Source organism: Giraffa tippelskirchi, chromosome 6, assembly GCF_054371585.1.
Source record: "Giraffa tippelskirchi isolate mGirTip1 chromosome 6, T2T-mGirTip1v1.2.pri, whole genome shotgun sequence".
NCBI classification, from domain to species: Eukaryota; Metazoa; Chordata; class Mammalia; order Artiodactyla; family Giraffidae; genus Giraffa; species Giraffa tippelskirchi.
In genome coordinates this window covers 155,383,631-155,404,707 of record NC_137280.1, presented here as the reverse complement: position 1 = coordinate 155,404,707, position 21,077 = coordinate 155,383,631, and the positions used below count along the sequence as shown (strand labels likewise).

Below are 21,077 nucleotides of genomic sequence, written 5' to 3'. Positions count from 1 at the left end.
GCCCATAAGTAACTGTTGAATGAATTCAGTGTAATCTCTGATGCCCTCTACAACTGTGCTACTGCCCTTCAACACCTACTATTTTATTCTTTATCTCATCTTTTTTAGTGCCTAGAACTGTACCAACATTTGTTCTTTGCCAAAATTTATGAAATACAAATATGTTTGAATATTCAGGATATTTAATCACAGTTATGCCAATAACATGAGCTAACAGCAGCTTTAATTATGTCTGTCCATCTTTCTAGGATATTTTCTAATCATAGTTTAAGAGATTTGCAAAACATAAAGGTTGATCTTCAATCAAAATAATTAATAGTACTGCATTCTAATAAAATTCAAACATGTCCAAGTTCAATAATTATGCTTATTTGTTATTGATTTTGAAGGAAGTATTCCCTTCTCCAAGAGCTCTATTATTTCATTTTATGTCTCCTAAACTGTGGACTGTGAAATCTTTCTGGCAAAAGACAAATAAAAACAAAATCATACTAAATACCTTCCATTCAAATCAAGCACTTTGTTCCCCTGGGATCAGCTTACTTGTAGGGTTCTTCTTTCTTATTTCCAAGTAGACTCTTTTTTTTCTTCTTTTCAACTCTAAGAGGCACAAATGGAAGCTCACAAATCACCAGCTTACCCAGATACCCACATTCAAGCTTAGGTCCATAACTCTAAACTTTTCATCTCTTTGTGAATATCATAACACAAGATAAAATTTTGTAGTTGATTTCTCACTGTAGTAAACTTTCTCATCTCTACTTTTGACAGTTTCTGCCTGTGATTTCACTGTCTATTAAGTTCATTGATGAAAATAGCAGAAAAAGAACAATCTGCTAGACTGCCTTTACATTTATTGACATAAATTGTGCAGTAGATTTTACTCAATAACAATTTTCAGCGTTCTTGTTTTCCTCATCCACTTACACCCCATAATGTTACAGACAATTGACATCATGTTACATTGCACATAAAACTAAGAGCAAAGATGCACACTCTTAATAAATATATTAAACCAAGTCATCTTGGCTTAATTTGCATATATATGTAAAGGAAATCTCTCTATTGAGAGCAAAATTCATTCCTTGAAACATGTCAAAAAGTGCTATTCATAAATAGCTCATATTTTCTTCATTAACAGTGCTGTGCCTATAAGTTTTGTATTTTCTCAAGGCACTGACATAAATCACAGACAACTAACAATGACCAATAAAGGAAAAATACATCCTGATCCTGCTGGCTAAAGCAGCATAGAATGCATCTATATTCTCTTCCATATAATAGTCATCTTCATATTTGAAGGGCACTGAAATGTGCTGTCACCTGAATAATCTTTTTTCCAAATTAAAAATCCTCACATTCTTTCTACAGTGTTCTATCCTTTCATATGCTAAGATTTTACTCACCCTTAAAGATTCTGACCAATATTGCTGTCTTGCTGAAATCCTTCACCTGAAAAAAGTTGAAAATTATAGACTCTTCTGTGCTTTAGTTGGTACAACCCTAGAGACTTCTTTCACCTGTGACTTTGTACTGCAGTTCATTATATCTTTGTGACTGCCTTTAAGGTAGCGACTACATCTCCTCATCCTTGTTCAGAGCTTAGCAGGGAATGTAGGGCACATAATAGGTACTCAGCAGTGTGTTCTAAATTGAATCAAGTTAAATTCAAGTGTATTCTAAAATCAATGAAACTGAAACATTGACTTTAATAGGAAGAGACAGCTCATGTCCCATCTAGTTCTGACTTGTTTGCATTTATATATAATATATCTTATATGTAATATTATAAGATATTTTAAAAATTAACATATTAGAGGTTTGGATTATTTCTATTTTAATTTTCCAAGGAACATATATTCTTTGCAGATGAAATTAGGAATACAAATGAACAAAAATAATAAAATAATAAAACCGTTGAAAAACTACCGCCCGAGCATAACTACAATTAACATTCTTTTAGATATTTTTCCGAAGGTACAGTCCTCATGTAGTTTTCAAAAGAGAGAGTAAGAGAAATGAGGGACCAGGTCAAAATATCAATAGTTAAAGGCAAACTGCTGTCAGTTAGTCTGAAACTATTATTTTGGAGATACACATGAAAAGAGGATTTTAAAAATTTAGTCTTTGTTTTTTTAATCTTCTACCTATGTTTTCCATTAACCATATATATGTAATAAAATCAGAGCAGTTCAAAATTCTAATTTACTTTTATATTAGTTTCACTGTTTTTCTAAAAACCAGTTAGCGATGTAGAATAATTTGGCTAAATGCCATTAAAGTTATCTGTTAATTTAGTTTTAATATCCAGTACCATCAAATAATGTGTCATAAAATTAATAGCAAGTTAATGTTTTATATTTTTCTTCTTGGTGATTAGTTTGTTATATTACTTAAGTAAGAAAATTCAATAGAATTTAAAATTGCATTAGAATTCAAGCTAATGAAACATTTATGTGGTATTATCTAAGGTAATTAACTCTTACATTTTTAGGTACTGTATATAATTTACCTACAGTTTTAATTTTGTCAGGGCTCCAGGGTAAATATTACTCCATAGTTAATAAGATTGAATGATACTTATTTCAATAAAGTTTATAATTTCTCCATTGATCTCTCTTGGTAATATATAGTATAGCCAAGCACTATTTTTTGAAGTATGTGCTCTCATAGAATATGTCACCTACAAATTGGCACTTGTCATCTACCTCTACAGGGATTAAATTATGAGCCACTTCAGCTGCTGACCTTCAACACCCTCCAAAAGGAGTTCAGGGTGGAGATCAGAAATGAGGCATTCTGTGCTCTAGAAAAAAAAAATGGCAGAAAATATCTTCAGATAGTTATTAATAGATGATTTTAGGAGACAATTTTATGAGCCTGTCTTGCATCCCTTCATATCTAGAAAAGCACTAAAATCCTTCATGATTATGTCTGCTCCTCATGACTAGCAGTAGTAACCTTATGCAAAAAAATATGTCCTTAATTGCAGGAACTCCCCCTTCACCAAAATCACATATATATTAATACTGACCTTACCCCCTACATCTCTACAGCAGTTTCTCAGAGCTATCTGAAATGTGTCCTGGGCTATAGTCCTCATTTTGCCCCAAATAAAACTCATTTCACAACTCTCATTTTGTACATTTTTTTCAGTAAACAAATATATGAAAATGCTTGCATCCAGTTCAAATATATTAGTGTAAAAGCTTTAAATTGTTTTAAATCACTTGACAATGTTACACTTCTTTCCTCTGATAAATAATAAAAAGGCTTTATCTTCCACTTATCTTATGCATATACTTATGGCCTTATCCAAGGTTTTCATCCACCTCCTCTCTCACAGACCTTCCAAGGAGCACTGTTTCTCTAAAGGGGAGGGGACTTGCCTTGGAATGAATCTTCAGGGTTCTGCCCTCACTGTCAAGTAGCAGTAAATGGTTTTCCTAAAAAGGAGAGAAAAGAAGGTAATCCAGAATGTACAGCTTTAAAGGAAGGAATTTATGGTGAGAAAGTGGGTAGAGTTGGTTCCCATCACGATTTAAAAGAGTTTGTTTTGTTCACAGCTGAAAAGTTGAGATTTATGTTTTATTTGGAAGGAATTTTTAAGACTTCAAGCTTGGGATACAGCATCTCAAGTAACCCTGAGAGAATTGCTCTGAGGAGGTGAATGGGGAGCCAGGGTATGTAGAAGTTTTGCATCACAGGACAGGTAGTCTGAACGTCAAATGATTGTTGTTCTTTTTATTTCCATTAATAGTCATTTGTAGTTGTATACTCAAAGAATTGAAGAAATATCTTCCACACAATAGCCTTTGCCTTCCAGAAATACAAATACTCATTTTCAATGGAAATAGTACAGCAAAAATATTTAAAGATATGGCAAGAATTTTCAACTTGTCAATGGCACTAAGGGGAAAAAAAAAAAAAGAATTAAACTTTAAGTAAACCTGACTATTTATTTCAAAGACCAGGGACCATGACCAAATGTGATGATACACAAAAGGATGAAAGAAACTCTTCAGCTATACCATATTCTCTAAAATGTTGACAGTATAAAAACAATATTTTATTTAAAAAAACATACATTTTCATCTATAATTAAGGACCATACTTCTATTTTAACTAGTTCTAAGTTCAGTGTTTTTTATTATAAAATTGTACTTTTCGTCATGAATATTTTTTAATTTTAATGATTAACCCTATTAACATCAAAATATGTATATGTTTTTTAAAAACTGTAATACATATATAATACAGTTGTTTCTGAGTGAATAGTACATGATTATTTTAATTTAAAGAAAACCAGATATCTCAAGTTAAGGAATTTGGCACTTTTCTTTGTATGGAAAGACGATAGAGTCTGGGCTCACTGAAATCATTCTTTTGATATGCATCTCAGCTATCTGGGGCCAATACCTGTGTTTCCTCAGGGCTCACCATAGGGAGTGGCTGAAGTCTGATGGCTGTTAGCTGCCAGGTATTCTTTCCTGGCTCAGCATACAGGTCTACAATCACTGATGACTGTGATATCCTTTGCTGATATGGCAGGAGATAGTCCATTTCTCAGTTTATAAAGGAAATGATTACAATGTTGGGAGCAGGACTGGGGGGGAACCATAGCTAAACTGTCACCACTCAGTTTGAAGGACAGGAAGATAGAACACTTACAGGAATCCAGATGTCCTGAAAGGAGCAGTGACTTTTAGTCAAGGGCCTAAACTAACATCCCGAGGAGAAAGGTGGAAGAATGAATACTCCACTTTTTATATCCCCTTTCCTCCAATTTCCTCTTTGCCAGGTCTAAGGGATACCTGAAGCCTTGGGAATTCATTGATGTAATACACTCAATAGTGGGAAAGGATGAAGACTAGATCTGAAAGGCAAACAGAAAATAACCAGAGGAATTAATAAACATGAGATTTAAAATGCATGCAAGTAGATAAAGAACAAATAAAGATCAAGAAAAAATGGTTTCAGTTTCACTTTGAGAGAATGGTACATATTTATGGACAAAGGAGATGTCAAATTGAAGCAGATTGAAGAAGATGTGGGTAAAGAGTATAGTTGAGGAACTGCCACATCAGTGGTAAATGACAAACATGAAGAGCAAAAGGGTCAAGGTGTTGTAGCCACACGTTCTGGGAAACAAATTCACCCAGAAGGACAATGCAGATAGTGGAGTGCAGTTTATTACACCGGTGGGCCCAAGGCAGAGTCTCCTCTTGTTGCAGGAGGGGGAACCCCTTCCAGGGCCCAAAACTGGGCTCTTGTCTAACACTCGGAAATGAATTGTCTGAGGAGACACATGTGCTGACAAAGCAAGAGATTTTATTGGCACAGGGCACCCAGGTGGAGAGCAGTAGGGTAAAGGAACCCAGGAGAACAGCTGTGCCGCATGGCTCACAGTCTCGGGTTTTATGGTGATGGGATTAGTTTCTGGGTTGTCTTTGGCCAATCATTCTAATTCAGAGTCTTTCCTGGTGGCGCATGCATTGCTCAGCCAAGATGGATGCTAGCAAGAGGGATTCTGGGAAGTGGACGGACACACGGTGTCTCCTTTTGACCTTTCCCGAACTCTTCTGGTTGGTGGTGGCTTATTACTTCTGTATTCCTTAACAGGATCTCCTGTCATAAAACAACTCATGCAAATGGTTACTATGGTGCCTGGCCAGGGTGGGCGGTTTCAATCAGTGTGCTTCCCCTAACACTCTTAGCCAAGAACCCCGACCAGTTTTTGTGAAAACCTTATATACTCTAAGTATACATGCCCAAACCCACCTTCCCAAATTCCCTGAAACTAGTCTGAACAAAGGAAAAGAAAGATACAATCAAAGTTAACCTGTGACTCATATGCCTTAAGCCTAGGTAGTTAACAGTGAACAATTATCAATAGGTCTGTGCTCATACCCCAATAAACATAGTAGAATGTATGATTCTATTCGGTTACACATATAATTAGGGTATTCTTTTAGGCAATGGAGAGTCTAGGTATGAGCCCTGGGGCTCTTCCATCCAGGGGGGCTGGTTTTCCAGTTGGTATGTTGTTTCCATAGATACTGGGCATGTAGCTCAAAGTCCACAGTCTGGCCCAAAATGGAGTCCTGCATTCAAGATGGAGCATGTTCTGTCTGTTTCCTCCTTCAAAGGAAGTAGGGAATATATGTATTTAGTGTAAACCTTTAGCACAACTCAGAGATAATTCCCACTGCCCTTCATATAAATGTGATAATCTCTCTGTCAAGCCATTCCTAATTTCTTTTTTTTTTGTTATGTTGTTATTAAAATAGGTTATCTGCCTGAATAAAATATTTAAACTGAGATCTATAAGTTTAACTCATTAAATACACTGAATAACTATGTCGACCTAAAAAGTAGTAACAATCTAGAAACTGAGAGTTATGCTTTCTTTGGTGGGAATTTTTGAGACTTTAAGCCCAAGAGATTGCATCTCAAGTAACTCTGAGAGAACTGTACCAAGGAGGCAGAGGGAGGAGTTAAGTTATATAGAAGTTTGCAGCAAGAGACAGGTAATTTGAATATCAAACGATTATTGTTAATTAAGGAAAACCAGATATCTCAAGTTAAGGAATTTAGTGCTTTTCTCTGTATGGGAAGATACAAGAGTCTGGGCTTACTGAAATCATTCCTTTTATATGCATCTCAGCTATCTGGGGCCAGCATCCTGCGATTTGATTTTTCATATCCTTAGTTATTTGCTCACCATAGGAAGTGGCAGCAGCTCATAGCAGCAGTTTGGTGGCTGCTGGAGAGCAGACGTTGTTCTTCCTGGACTGAGAAATTCACATTTGGAGGACTGGAATCATGGATGGCTGTGGCATCCTTCTTTATTGATTGGGCAGATAATATCCCATTTCTCACCTTTTATAGATAAGACATTGATATGTAACACAAGAATAAATAGAATGGGTCTTTGTTCTGTAAGAGTTAAAAATATCCTAAAGGAAGGAAATTCTGACACATGCTACAATTTGGACGAACCTTGAGGACATTCTGCTAAGTGAAATAAACCAGTCACAAAAAGACAAATGCTGTATGGTTCTACTTATATGAACCATATACTTGGATTAGACAAAACCATAGAGATAGAAAGTAGAATGATGATATCTAAGTGCTGGAGAGAGGAGAAGGGGGAGTTATTGTTGACTAGGTATAGAGTTTCAGATTTACAAGAGTTAATGAAATGGATGATGATGATGGCTGCACAGTATGAACATACTTAATACCACTGACCTATATACTTAAAAATAGTTAAGGTGGTAGATTTTTGTTATGTGTACTTTAACTCAGTTTTTTAAAAAAAGCAGCTAGAAAAATATATCCTAAAGGAATACAATGTGTAAAACTTAAAATTCAAATTACTCTGTATTTTGTATAAGCACAGTATAAGAAGAAGAAAATCTTTGGGAGACTATGTAAAGGAGAGAATAATAAATTTTGCAGGAGAAGGTAAAATTGTTTCATTAAAAAAGAAGACTTTCTGAGATGTACTTTTGGAAACAGTTAAGATTTCAACTGGTAGTGAACAGGGTAAACAAAGTAGAAAGGAATAATGAAAAGTAAAGAAATATGAAAATAGAAATTTAGTGTGAGAATAATGAGAATGTTCAATGTAATGAGCATAGAATGTGAACATAAGGAATGTGCGATAGACCTCATCTAATATTCATTATTTTGCTTTTTTCTCAAAGGGACTCTGATTTGTTTAGGGAAGAAATATTCTCAAATTAGTAATACTTCCCAGCCACCTAGTACAGGTGTCCATGTGATTGAATTCTGGTCAAATTGTTGGGTATGCTATAGACAAACATTCTTTAAAAGGAGGCTAATGTCTGGCAGGCAGTTTTTTCTTTAATTTTATTCTATATTGGAATATAGTTGATTAACAGACTTCCCTGGTGGCTCAGCAGTAAAGAATTCACCTCACCTACAATACAGGAGATGCACTGCAAAAGGCACAGGTTTGATCCCTGGGCTGGGAAGATCCCTGGAGGAGGAAATGGCCACCCACTCCAGTATTCTTGCCTGGGAAATCCCACAGATAGAGATGCCTGGTGAGCTACAGTCCACGAGTTTGCAAAATAGTCTGACACAATTGAGCACACTGATCAGTACTATAGTTGATTAACAATGTTTCATTAGTTTCAGGTGTACAACAAAGTTATTCAGTTATATACGTGTGTGCTTCATGCTGTCATTGAGTTGTGTCCTACTTCTTGCAACACTGTGGACTGTAGCCTGCCAGGCTCCACTGTCCATGGGATACACCATGGGAGTGGGTTGTCATTTCCTTCTCCAGGGAGTCTTCCCAACCCAAGGATCGAACCTGGATCCCCTGCATTGGCAGGTGGATTCTCTACCACTAGCACCACCATATACGTGTACAAATTATTTTTCAAATTCTTTTCCAACTTAGGTTATTACAGGGAGTTAAGTAGAATTCCCTGTGTTATACAGTATGTCCTTGTTGGTTATCTGTTTTAAATATAGTGGTGTGTTCATGTCAGTCCCAAACTCGGGATCTATTCACCTACTCTTCCCCACTGGTTATCATAAGTTCTTTCTCTAAGTCTGTGAGTCTGTTTCTGTTTTGCAAATAAATTCATTTTATCATTTTTTTTTAATATTCCACATGCAAATGGTATCATATGATGTTTGTCTTTCTCTGTCTGCCTTACTTCGCTTAGCATGATAATCCTCAGATCCATCCATGTTGCTGCAAACGGCATATTTCATTCTTTTTAATAGCTGTGTAATATTCCAGTGTATATATGTACCACATCTTCTTCACTCATTCATCTGTCAATGGACATTTGTGTTGTTCCATGTCATAGCTATTGTAAATAGTGCTGCAATGAATGCTGAGGTATATGTATCCTTTCAAACCATGTTTTTCTCTGGAGCATATGCCCGTGAGTGGGATCACTGAATTATATGATAGCTCTAGCTTTAGTTTTCTAAGGAACCTCCACACTGTTCTCCATAGTGACTGTACAATTTGCACTCCTACCATTAGTGTAAGAGGATTCCCTTTTCTGTTTATTTTTTTGTTCAAGGATAATTGCTTTACAGAATTTTTGTTTGTTTTCTGTCAAAGCTCAACATGAATCAGCCATAGGTATACATATATCCCCTCCCTTTTGAAACTCCCTCCCATCTTCCTCCCCATCCCACCTCTCTAGATTGATACAGAGCCCCTGTTTGAGTTTCTTGAGCCACACCGCAAATTCCCATTGGCTTTCTATTTTACATATGGTAATGTAAGTTTCCAGATTACTCTTTCCATACATCTCACCCTCTCCTCCCCTCACCCCATGTCCATAACTCTATTCTCTATGTCTGTTTCTCCATTGCTGCCCTCTAAATAAATTCTTCAGTACCATTTTTGTAGATTCCATATATATGTGTTAGAATATGACATTTATCTTTCTCTTTCTGACTTACTTCACTCTGTATAACAGGTTCTAGGTTCATCCACATCATTACAACTGACTCAAATGCATTCTTTTTTATGGCTGAGTGGAAGAATCCAGAGTCCTGATACAATGGACTTGTTATGCCATCCCCATACTTCAGTGTACTTTTGTATATTCTTTTGAAAATAATTCCCTGTCTTGGTTGGCTACTTTTTATGGATCTCTGTTCTCACAACTGAACTTTGTAAATAAGTTCATTTGTGGGTTTCCCTGGTGGCTCAGATGGTTAAGAGATTCTCAGTTAAGATTTTACTAGTCAAGAATCAGCATTCCTTAACACAGAGATCAGATTGAAAATATGCCATTTATAATGAGTTTACAGGATGCACACCTCAGTTTCTTTTATGTTAAAAACTCTAATGATATTTCAAATCATATTCATCAGATGAATTAACTAATGTATTGAAATTAGTTAACTCTGAACCCTCCCACAAAGCCTGAATGGCACAGATAGGAAAATTAATAAGGAAAATTCTCCTGATATCTTAAAAGGGATTGTTCTGGGTAAAGAGATGAATAAGGTAGATTAAATTCACTCCTCAAGAACTATGTGAAGTGAAACTAACAATACTTGAGTTGTATTCTTTAAAGTTGAATATTAGGGAAGGAAACTACTACATTTCAGGTATTTATGTGGTAGCAGCTGGATAGACACTGGTTTGAACTTGAGTGACATTTCTTATGTGCTTTTATGCTGTGATATTAAGATGATGATTGATCTCATTCTTAAAGTCCTCTAACCTTCCCCTGTTATAACTTATTCCAGCGTTTAACAGCTCACACTGTCAGGAACATTTTCTTTATGTCTAATATCTCCTGCACTATTTTTAGAGGACATAGAGAGAAGTATTATATTTTCTGAATCAAAATTCTAACAAGGGCAAATGGTATATTTCTTATTTAAAAAACCCACCAAAAATCATAGTGATGTGACTAACAAAATCATTTCTCCCAAATATTTTTAAAGTACATTGAAAATTTTTGGAAGAAGAGAGATCTTAGTGATCAACTGATACAGTGTCATTCTACTTTTTTCTATCATTGCCACTATTGAGTTCTTATGCAGAAGTCCTGTTACATAGTAACATAATCCAATTAAGCACCTATCAACTGTATAAAATGGATATGTGAAGTATTGCGTAAAAATTTGGCTGGTCCTTAGTAACTCAGTCTTGTAACTCCATTATTATTGACATGTTTTAAAAATGTAATATACTGAAATAGATACACTTTTTCATTGTATTTATATATGCATATTCACATAAATATATACAAGCATAATGCAAACTAAATTATTTTTACAGGACACATATTAGATGCTTCAAATATAGGGTACTTTAGCAGCTATTCTGGTTGACATAAAGAAAACACAGGTGTGATTCAGTACAGTTATCAGTATATTCAGAGCAATTTCAGAAAACCTTGAAATATATCTGAAAAATAAAGAGACCATATCTGCAAATGTCATATGTGATGAAAAGAGAACTAATTTTGCTTGTACGAGGAGGAGGTCAATTTACTTTACAAAGTAACATTGTCCTATAGCATTAAACTTTCTTGCTAAGTGAAATATGTAAAGCAAACAGGACAGAGCCTGGCATAAAGTAGTTACTAAAAATGCTGTATTAATTGCACTTCATATTATACCCCACACACACCCCCAGTTACAAATAGCAAGTGACGGCAGTGCTTAATCTTTCTAAAACATGTCTTTTGTCTCTCCATTTCCATAATCAAGAGCTTATTTGATCATTTATTTTTCTCCAAAAATCAAAGTGTTTGGTCAGACTCCACAGTTCTTCACATTCTGCTCCTCCCTAGCTGTCTAACATTATCTCTACTCTGCCTAACATTTGCTCTCCAATCCTGTCTTCTCATTGTCTTCGTTAATGTCACATTCATTTCCACTGCTCTACATTTACTCATGCTATTTCTGATACCTGAAATGCTTTCCATCTATAGAACCCCCTCATCAAATCTTAATCTTACCAATCAGTGTCTACTACTGTGTGACAACTTTATTAGCTATCACACTCTGCACCAACTCTTCCATCTTGGGCTCAATGTTTTTCTTGTAATTACCACAAACGAATTTAATATTTTATTTATTATTGATTATATTGATACTTTATAGATTAAATAGTAACATATTAACAAGTATGATTTTTAAAGTTTTCATGAATAGAAAGAAATGGATAAGATCCTGGGTCATTCAATACTTGTCAAATATTAATTGAATGATAATTTATACCAGTCTCTATTCTAAATACTTGTATTAAAATATCTGAGGGGAAGATCTCTGTGTCAAACTTATATCTAATGAGAGAGAAATATTTTTTACCAATAAGTATTAAAATGAGTAGATTATCCAGTAAATTATGAATGAGAAGTAGTATCATGGGGAAAAAAAGAGTAAAGTAGGATATAGGCAATGTCATATCCTGGTTGAGAATTTTGAGCACTGAATGTGAGTTATTTAAAAAGTGGAGATAGAATAAACAAGTCTTTTGAGGAGTTGGAATGTAAAAGCAGAGAGATGGGATGCTGATAAAAGGAGAGCAAACCCAAAAATAGTATTTCAGTTGTTACTTAGTTAAGTTGGGGAATAACTGAAAAGACAGACTACTTCCAATTGTCAGTTGGAATTAGAACAGTATGATGATTAGTTAGAAAATGGGAGCAGAGACTGTGATGGGACCAGGCTAGAGTAGATGGCTGTTTAAGAGAACCAGACATGAGGTTCCCACGTTGATTTGATCTTCTCAGTGTCTACTTGTCCACGAACCTGGAAATCCTTTATTTTTTTCTCCCTTGTATGTTATGAAAGGTTAACATAAGATAAATAAAGAAAATGAGTCCGTATACCATTGATGTTCTCTGTTGCTTTCAGAGAATGTATTAAAGGTAATGGGGAACTATAAGGACACCTGAATTTTTTTTTTTTTCCAAAGTGGAGATGTTGAACATTTAAAAACCTAAAAGGTGGGAAATGAATTGGGAGGAAATAACCACATCCATTGACTGTGCTGAACAATGTGAACAGAAGTTTGCCTAGAATGCTGATACTTGCATCACTATAGTGATTGGGAATCATGACAAATGGGAGCGTTCCCAGCTGGATGTGTTGGCAGAGTGCCAAAATACCCTTATGCTCCTAAGTCCCAATGGTAACAATCTAAGTAAGAAAGTGTTTTTCAAAAATATTTGCATGATTTCTTCAACTATGGCTGAAGAAGTGAGGCCCAATGAAACTTTTTTTTTTAAGATTTATTTTTTCACTTTTGGCTGTGCTGGGTCTTCCTTGCTGTGTGCGGGCTTTCTCTGGTTGCTACTCTCCAGATGCAGTGCATGGACTTCTCATTGCCATGGCTTCTCTTGTTGCAGAGCGCGGGCTCTAGGGTGCGTAGGCTTCAGTAGTTGTAGCACATGGGTTCAGTAGTTGCTCCACATCATGTGGGATCTTTCTGGACGAGGGATCAAACTTGTGTCCCCGATTGAGCAGATGGATTCTTAACCACTGGATCACCAGGGAAGCTCCCTGCAGTGGAATCTTAACAAGGGACTACACTAGCAAATTTCACATATTGTTAAAAGATCAATCAGTACTGAATATTTCTGCAATTTGATTGAAAAATTAAAATTAGTGAATATGCTCATTTCTTTCTGAAATCTGAGAGGAAGCTTACATCTGTATAATTTTAAGAAGAAACCCTACATCGGTGGGAAGAAATGGAGAATATACTATTAATATGATATGTTTAGAACTGGGATGAAAAAGTCTTAGTGTATTATATTTGTTGCAGTGACAGACTTGAGAACCAATTCTGACTCTGCCACTTTGCTAACTCTAAGACACTGAGTGAATTATTTGACCTCTCTGAGGCCCAGTTTCCTCATCTTAAAATAAGAATACTAATAATTGCATTGTACATTTATTGTGGGAATTTAATGCTGATAGAATACACTAGCATTGCCCTTGACCTGAAATAAATTAGAAGCATTGGTATTATGACTGTATTGATACTGTTGGCATTGTATTTGTGTTTATAGTGGTATTCCTGTTCTTAATGATGCTGGCGTTGTACTAGTATTGGCATTGGCTTTGATATCACTACAAAGTACAGTCTAAGGCAACTATTAGGGTAATAGGAAAAAAATTAGGCGTATATTTTAATCATCTTCAGGGCTGGAACTGCTGAGAAACAGCTTAAGAATAATTTGTCTTCAGTAACCTAGGAGATGAAGACCTTTGCAACGCAACAAAACAGAAATCTCCCAATGTCTGACAAAACTATAACAAGTTCTTGTGTAAATAAAAAGGTGCTTTCTTGGTCAGGATGGGAGTGTGAGCTATATTTAAGCATTAAAATACCTATTTGGAAGAATCACAGTCTATATTAAATGAATTAACATGTCCGCAGTAATTACCTGGAAGATTCTAGATTTTTATTTCCTCGTCAGTCCTCTCCTGTTTATGTAGATTTATCTGCCTTTTTTTTTTTCTTCACACCAACCTCTAAGGAAAGAACAAACTGCAGCTCTGTCTTTTATAAAGTTCTTATTTTCTGTTGAAATAAGATTTTATTCATCTCCTTAAAGCTAAAAGGAAGTCAATGAGTATGAATAAAGAATATAACAAATTATGAACTTGAGGTGGTTTTAAGTAGTTCCTTCTGTATAAAACCATGGCCTTATGCTAGTTACAGTCAAGAGAAGTTACTACGACAGAACTTTCGTTTATTCTCCTTTCCTTTATTGAGAGGCGGAGAAGTAAAATGTCTGTTAATTTTGAAGTATACAAAAAAAATGTGAAATATGTGGGGGAAAATGCAGCTGCTCAAAGTTAATTTCTAATGTCTATAAAAACATGAGCTAAATGTTTGATATTTTTAGAACTTCGGAAAAAAACCTCATAGATTAGAAATTTAGTGGATGTGTTAATTCCCTCCTAAAAGCTTAAAAAAGGATTATGACTATACGCTCCTCACAAGAGAGCCAAAGAGAAGAAAATCAAGAGTGAGGTCATCTATTTGGCTAATATAGAATTACTAACCATTTTACCAGCAATTCCGTACAATTGATGTAAAAATACTGGCTACCAAAATTATTAGGATTATTATTCATTTTCTGATTTCATTATATCTCTCTAGTTTTCTATTTTTAATAGTTTACAACTGTTAACATGTTTTTATATTTTTCATACTTGTATCATCTGGATAAAACAATCTTGGACAGAGACCATTTATTATTTACCATATATTATTTATTCTTTCAAGTGAGTATAAAATAGTTGTGATCAGTACATATTTTTAATGAACTAAATTATGCAAATTTAACATGAAATGACCTTGAATTAATCAACATTGCTCTCTATTATAATCTAAACAAAAAGCCTATACCTTCTATTGTATTGTTTTAAAAAATTTGTATAAAAAAATACCAATTTCTTTTTCATTTATGAATTAAAGGAAAATTGAGTAACATGTGGAAAGAGTTCTGTGTAAAATTATAAAGAAAAACAGGTCAGTTGCTTAAAAAAGGTTTTCATTTATTTTTTTACTTTAATAAGTGATAGGCTGAAATAATGTTGAGAAAACAAAGATGGATGTGCAGAATGTCTGTCTTAATGAAAAGGAAGATATATCTTGGGAAATAATTGAATGGTTTCATTAGGGGGTGTGGAGCTGGCTCAGAATAGCGGGACAAAGAAACAAATGCTCTATGATTTCTATAAACTGTACTGTTCCAAAAAGGACTACCAAGGTTAAAAGGTATGTAGAAATGGAATAGGTCACCTTAGAAGTATCCTTACATCTGGTCACCTTACTTTTAGAGATGTCATGATGGTACACGATGAAGAGATTTTTAAAAATATTATGAAGTCTTAGAGTTGTGAATTAATTTCCTTGGTGCTAAAAATAGATGGGTATCACTGAGTTTCATACACTGACGTCTGGAAAAATTTTATCAGTAAACTTGATGAACTTTACAGGAAATGTCATAGGCAAGTTGATTTTTAAGGAGTTCAGTTCAGTCGCTCAGTCGTATCCAACTCTGCAACCCCATGGGCTGCAGCAGCCAGGCCTCCCTGACCATCACTAACTCCCGGAGTTTACTCAAACTCATCTTCATTGAGTCGGTGATGCCATCCAACCATCTCATCCTCTGTTGTCCCCTTCTCCTCCTGCCTTCAATCTTTCCCAGCATCAGGGTTTTTTCAAATGAGTCAGCTCTTCGCATCAGGTGGCCAAAGTATTGGAGTTTCAGCTTCAACATCAGTCCTTCCAATGAAAACTCAGAACTGATTTCCTTTAGGATGGACTGGTTGGATCTCCTTGCAGTCCAAGGGACTCTCAAGACTCTTCTCCAACACCACAGTTCAAAAGCATCAGTTCTTCGGCACTCACCTTTCTTTATAGTCCAACTCTCACATCCATACATGACTACTGGAAAAATCATAGCCTTGAATAGATGGACATTTGTTGGCAAAGTAATGTCTCTGCTTTTTAATATGCTATCTAGGTTGGTCATAACTTTCCCTTCAAGGAGTAACAGTCTTTTAATTTCATGGCTGCAGTCATCATCTGTAGTGATTTTAGAGCCCAAAAAATAAAGTCAGCCACTGTTTCCACTGTTTTCCCATCTATTTCCCATGAAGTGATGGGACCAGATGCCAAGCTCTTAGCTTTCTGAATGTTGAGCTTTAAGCCAACTTTTCCACTCTCTCCTTTCCCTTTCATCAAGAGGCTTTTTAGTTCCTCTTCACTTTCTGCCATAAGGGTGGTATCATCTAAACAACTACACATCGGTTTCATAATCGGTAGTTTTTTTTTCTTTTTCTTCATGCATGTGTTTGCGTGTGTGTATGTATCCAGAGAGAGAGAGGACGTGTGTGAGTGTGAATGTGGGTGTTCTATTCTCTCTGGAAACCAGAATACAGATCTAGTAATATATTATAGAGGGTCTGTTTACTTCAGAAAAGCAAAATTTGTTTAAAATTCAAAAATTAATGCGTATGACAATTTTAATTATAATTCATAATGTCATAAATAAAACAACAAATAAAACCACATACTATCTCAATGAATGTATAAAAGGCATTTTAAAAATTCAGTCATTTATGAATTTATATTTAAGCAAATTAGAAAGAGATGTAAAATTGAAAATTTCTTGTTTGAGGCTAGGAAAGAAAAAGGATTACTGTTATTCCTACATTTATTTATGATCTTACCAGAGGCCCTAGCCAGTAAAATTAAACAAGAAAAAAAAATTAGTCAAAAGGAATGAATAAATATATCCATTTGTTGAAACCTGATTATATACATAGAAAATCCAGTAAATTCCAAATCACTTTTAAATCTGGTGAAAAATTAAACTTTTAAAGGAAAAATATTGAGTATCTTTAAGATACTCAATAAATAATAGTATTTTACGTAGGAGACAATAGGCACTAAACATAAAATAATGAGGAATCAGACTTCATTAAAATTAAGAACTTCTGTTCATCAAAAGATCCCAATAAAAGAATGAAAATGGAACCACAGGCTGGGAAAAAGATACTCATAATACAAATACCCAATGAAAGATTCATAGATGGAACACATTTTTTAAAAATCTATAAATCAATAATAAAAAGACAAAACAAAATAAATAGTCACTAAAAAATGGGCAGTCTAACAGCAAAACACAACTTAAAGATGTGCTTCAAAAAAGAGGATAACTAAGTGGCCAGAAAACAAATTAGAGGTGTTTAACCTGTTTACCTGACAGGGAATTATGAAACCAACCACAATTATATTCAACTACGTTGATATCAGAATGGATGAAATTAAATAATGACTAATATAACAATAGTGCTTATATTTGAGAGTTATCTGGAGCGATAAAAATCGCATATTGGTGGAGGATGTGAAAATCAGTGCAAGCCCTCTGAAAAACTATTTGGCATTATCTAGTAAAGGTGACAGAGAAGGCAATGGCACCCCACTCCAGTACTCTTGCCTGGAAAATCCCATGGACGGAGGAGTCTGGTAGGCTACAGTCCATGGGGTCGCTAAGAGTCGGACACGACTGAGCGACTTCACTTTCACTTTTCCCTTTCATGCACTGGAGAAGGAAATGGCAACCCACTCCAGTATTCTTGCCTGGAGAATCCCAGGGACGGCGGAGCCTGGTGGGCTGCCGTCTATGGGGTTGCACAGAGTCGGACACGACTGAAGTGACTTAGCAGCAGCAGCAGCAGTAAAGGTGAACATAACATTTTGTTTTCCCAATTCTTTTAGGTATATATCCTAGGTATATACCCCAATTCGCTTATTTATGTGTTGGTAGGCATAAACACAGTACTTGTAAGTATTACTCATAAGTATATAACTGTTTAAAATGTGCACCTCTATGTACTAAGAGGCTTGTACAGAATTACCAATAAAGCACCATTTTGTTATAGCCACAAAACTAGAAATAGCCAAGCATCATCAGTAATAGAATACATAAATTATAATGTTTTCATATTTAGTATTCTATCTGGCAATTTGAATCAATAAAATGCTGCTACATGCAGCATGAGTTAACCTCACAATCACAAAGTTGATCAAGATAAATCAGACTGTATAATTCTACATTCTGTAATTCTATATAGAGTTTGGGGCTTCCTGGTGGCTCAGCAATCAATTATCTGCCCGCCAATGCCAGAGATGTGGGTTCAATCCCTGGGTTGGGAAGATCCCCTGGAGAAATAAATGGAAACCCACTCCAGTATTCTTGCCTGGGAAATACCATGGACAGAGGAGCCTGGCAGGCTACAGCCCATGGGATTGCAAAGAGTCAGATAAGACTTCATAACTAAGCAACAGCATATAGAGTTCAAAAAAGAAAAACTAATTTATGGTGATTGAAATCAGAACAGAGATTGACTTTGGGGAGGGGAGGGGTAGTACCTGGGAGAGAATAGATGAGGAATGTCTGAAATGCTGATAATATTCTATTTCTTGATCTAGGTGTTGCTTATATAATTAAGTTCAGTTTGAGAAGTGAGCTGTCCACATATATTTTGTGTACTTTTCTGCATGTGTATCACACTTTAAAAATTTACCAAATTGGGATCAAAGTAAACATTGTAAAGGATAAGAATCAAAAGAACATTAAATTGGAAGAGTACACTCTAGGAAAACTAAAAGAAACACGAGCCATGTAAAAAATGTACTTTATCTTAAACACGAAAATGAAAAACAGACACAATTAAATTTTAAAACACAAATCAACTTTTGCACTGAAGTGAGTATGGAAATCATTCTCCATTTAAAAACATCAGCAAATTAGAAAGTATACTTAACTATATGTTAAGTTGTAGAATTACATAGTTTTAAGTAATAGAATGAGCTTTTTATAATTTTTGTTTTATTAAAATTATTACTTAAATTTCAGTGTTACCCTTAGAAAATTGCATCCCAAAGAAGGTAATTTTTTGTCTCTGTAGGTTTGTCACTTTATTATTCTCACCAACTCAACTGATGAAAGTCTGAGCAAACTCCAGGAGAGTGAAGGACAGGGAGGCCTGGTGTGCTGCAGTCCATGGAGTTGCAAAGAGTTGGACATGACTTAGCGACTGAACAATAACACTAGAAAAGCTAATTGTTCATTCACTCATTCAGGAAAAATAAAATTGAATTCAGAAATAAGGACTGCCGTAAGGCCAATCCATCTAGCTCCAACTCTCACCTTGCTGGCCTTGGATTTTTGCACTCTGATCTTGAGCTTCTTTTTCAGTCTCTGAAGCCTATTTGAAAACTCTCCAAAAGTAAGAGTGCTCCCATTTTCCTGATATCACAGTTGCTGCTCAAGATGCCACCGATGGCTAATTGCTTGAATTAATACCCTCAATTTTTCATCCCTCTTTTCACTCATGCCTTTGCAAATGGCCTTCCATACTGAATGTTCCTGGCCATGTAACTTGCTTTGGCCAATGGGAAAGTGGCAAATTTGCAAAAATCGGAGGCTTGGGAAAGCAACTGTGCATTCTTACTTCCTTTCTTGTTCTTCTGCTTTAAGATAAGCCAGCTGGTACAGACCTGAATCTCCTCAGCTGTCCCATTTGAGGCCACTCTACACCAGTTGATGAACATGTAAATAAGCCAGTCAAGACTGTAAGAGGCTTCTTGCAGATGTATCTGAGAAAGGACCCATGAGAAGCCCAGTTGAGGTCAAAAGGAGCACCTAGCCTACCTGCATATTTGTGAGCTGCATGTATTGTGTAACTATTCTAAGTCACAGAATGTTGGGGGCACTTTGCTATGCAGCATTGTTCTGGCAATAAACACCAGATACACCATTCTATACTTCAAAGATTCTGTCTTCCATACAAAGCCAGAATCAGAGAAATGAGTCTTCTGATTGAGATAATTCCCATGCTGTGTAATTCTGGCTTTGTAGAAGATACCAGCTACATACTACAGCTCCAGCATAACACCAATGTTTTTTAATTGGATTTATGGTTGGAAATATTCTCATTAAATACAAACAAAAGTAGTAGCTACACCATCCCTTCTATGACATGTATCCTGACAATTTCTTCTGCCTAGGACCATCTCCTTATGATTTCCTATGCTTATGCTACGTCCTCTCCTCTTGTGACTTGCTGAAATCACTTTTTTTTTTAAAGTTCAGCTGACTCATCACTTCATGAAAAATTTCCCTAACTTCCCAAGTTGAAGTCAAAAGGTTCATAATTTTCCATGTATTTTCCTTTGTAGCACTCATCACAGTGCATAATTTTTCATTCATTTGTGTAATTTTTAGGCTCATATCTGTCCTTACCTTGATTTTAAGTTCCATGAGAGTAAAATGTTACATATTTTTGCTCAGCATTTTGCTCTATTGACTAATACGATGCCTAATGCATAAAAGGCAGTCAATAACTGTTCAGCAAATGAATGAATAAATTTAATTTAAAGCCATCACAAAATCAATGAAAATTAAAATTGAGTAATATCTTTGTGAATTTAATTAATAAAGTGATTTTTATTTATTAATCTTTGTCAGTGTTCTACAACAAGAAAATTTATAATATTTAAAAATTTACCAAAAAAGCAAAATGAATGATAGAGGAAAACCTTTAAAAGTTGGAGAAAAGCCTGCAAGCAGAGTGAAGACATGAAAAATTGAGAACTTATACTACATTATAAAGATTATATTTATTGAAATATACTATTACTCAGTAATTGTTGAAAATAAAAAGTTTGCAAAGAAACCTTGTAGATCAACTCATTAAATTCAATCCACACTCAGTTAAGTGGTAATTTGATAATGGAATAATACAATATTTATATTAAATTTTAATATCATACATAATTATTTTAGTTTTTGAGCAGACTTTTACTGTTTAGTGTCAATGTGCATCCCCTTCTATTTGCAGTTTAATTAGGTTTCTAATAGACAATTGAAGTGGAGAGTTAGAATAATTATATGGATTATGTAAACACCTAAATCAGCATCAACATTGTTAATACTGTTAAATGTATAAAGGAATGAAGGACCATCAATTTTGATATAATTTGTTATAGTATGTTATATTAGAATATGGGT

At 35.1% G+C, this 21,077-nt stretch overlaps 1 protein-coding gene and 1 long non-coding RNA gene across 22 annotated transcripts in view; one reads left to right on the top strand and one right to left on the bottom strand.

Moving 5' to 3' along the window:
* LOC145511161 (uncharacterized) overlaps positions 1-19,748 on the bottom strand; it is a 39,408-nt gene extending 19,660 nt beyond the window's left edge. Inside the window, exons 1-7 of the long non-coding RNA XR_014057560.1 lie at positions 19,215-19,748; positions 6,725-6,882; positions 5,911-6,141; positions 4,764-4,876; positions 3,390-3,446; positions 1,407-1,452; positions 544-600 (exon numbers count right to left, since the gene is read on the bottom strand). This is a non-coding gene — a long non-coding RNA (uncharacterized LOC145511161). The remainder of the gene's footprint in view (positions 1-543; positions 601-1,406; positions 1,453-3,389; positions 3,447-4,763; positions 4,877-5,910; positions 6,142-6,724; positions 6,883-19,214) is intronic.
* Positions 1-21,077, top strand: part of EDIL3 (EGF like and discoidin domains 3) — a 1,139,470-nt gene that overhangs the window by 599,771 nt on the left and 518,622 nt on the right. The window lies entirely within an intron of this gene.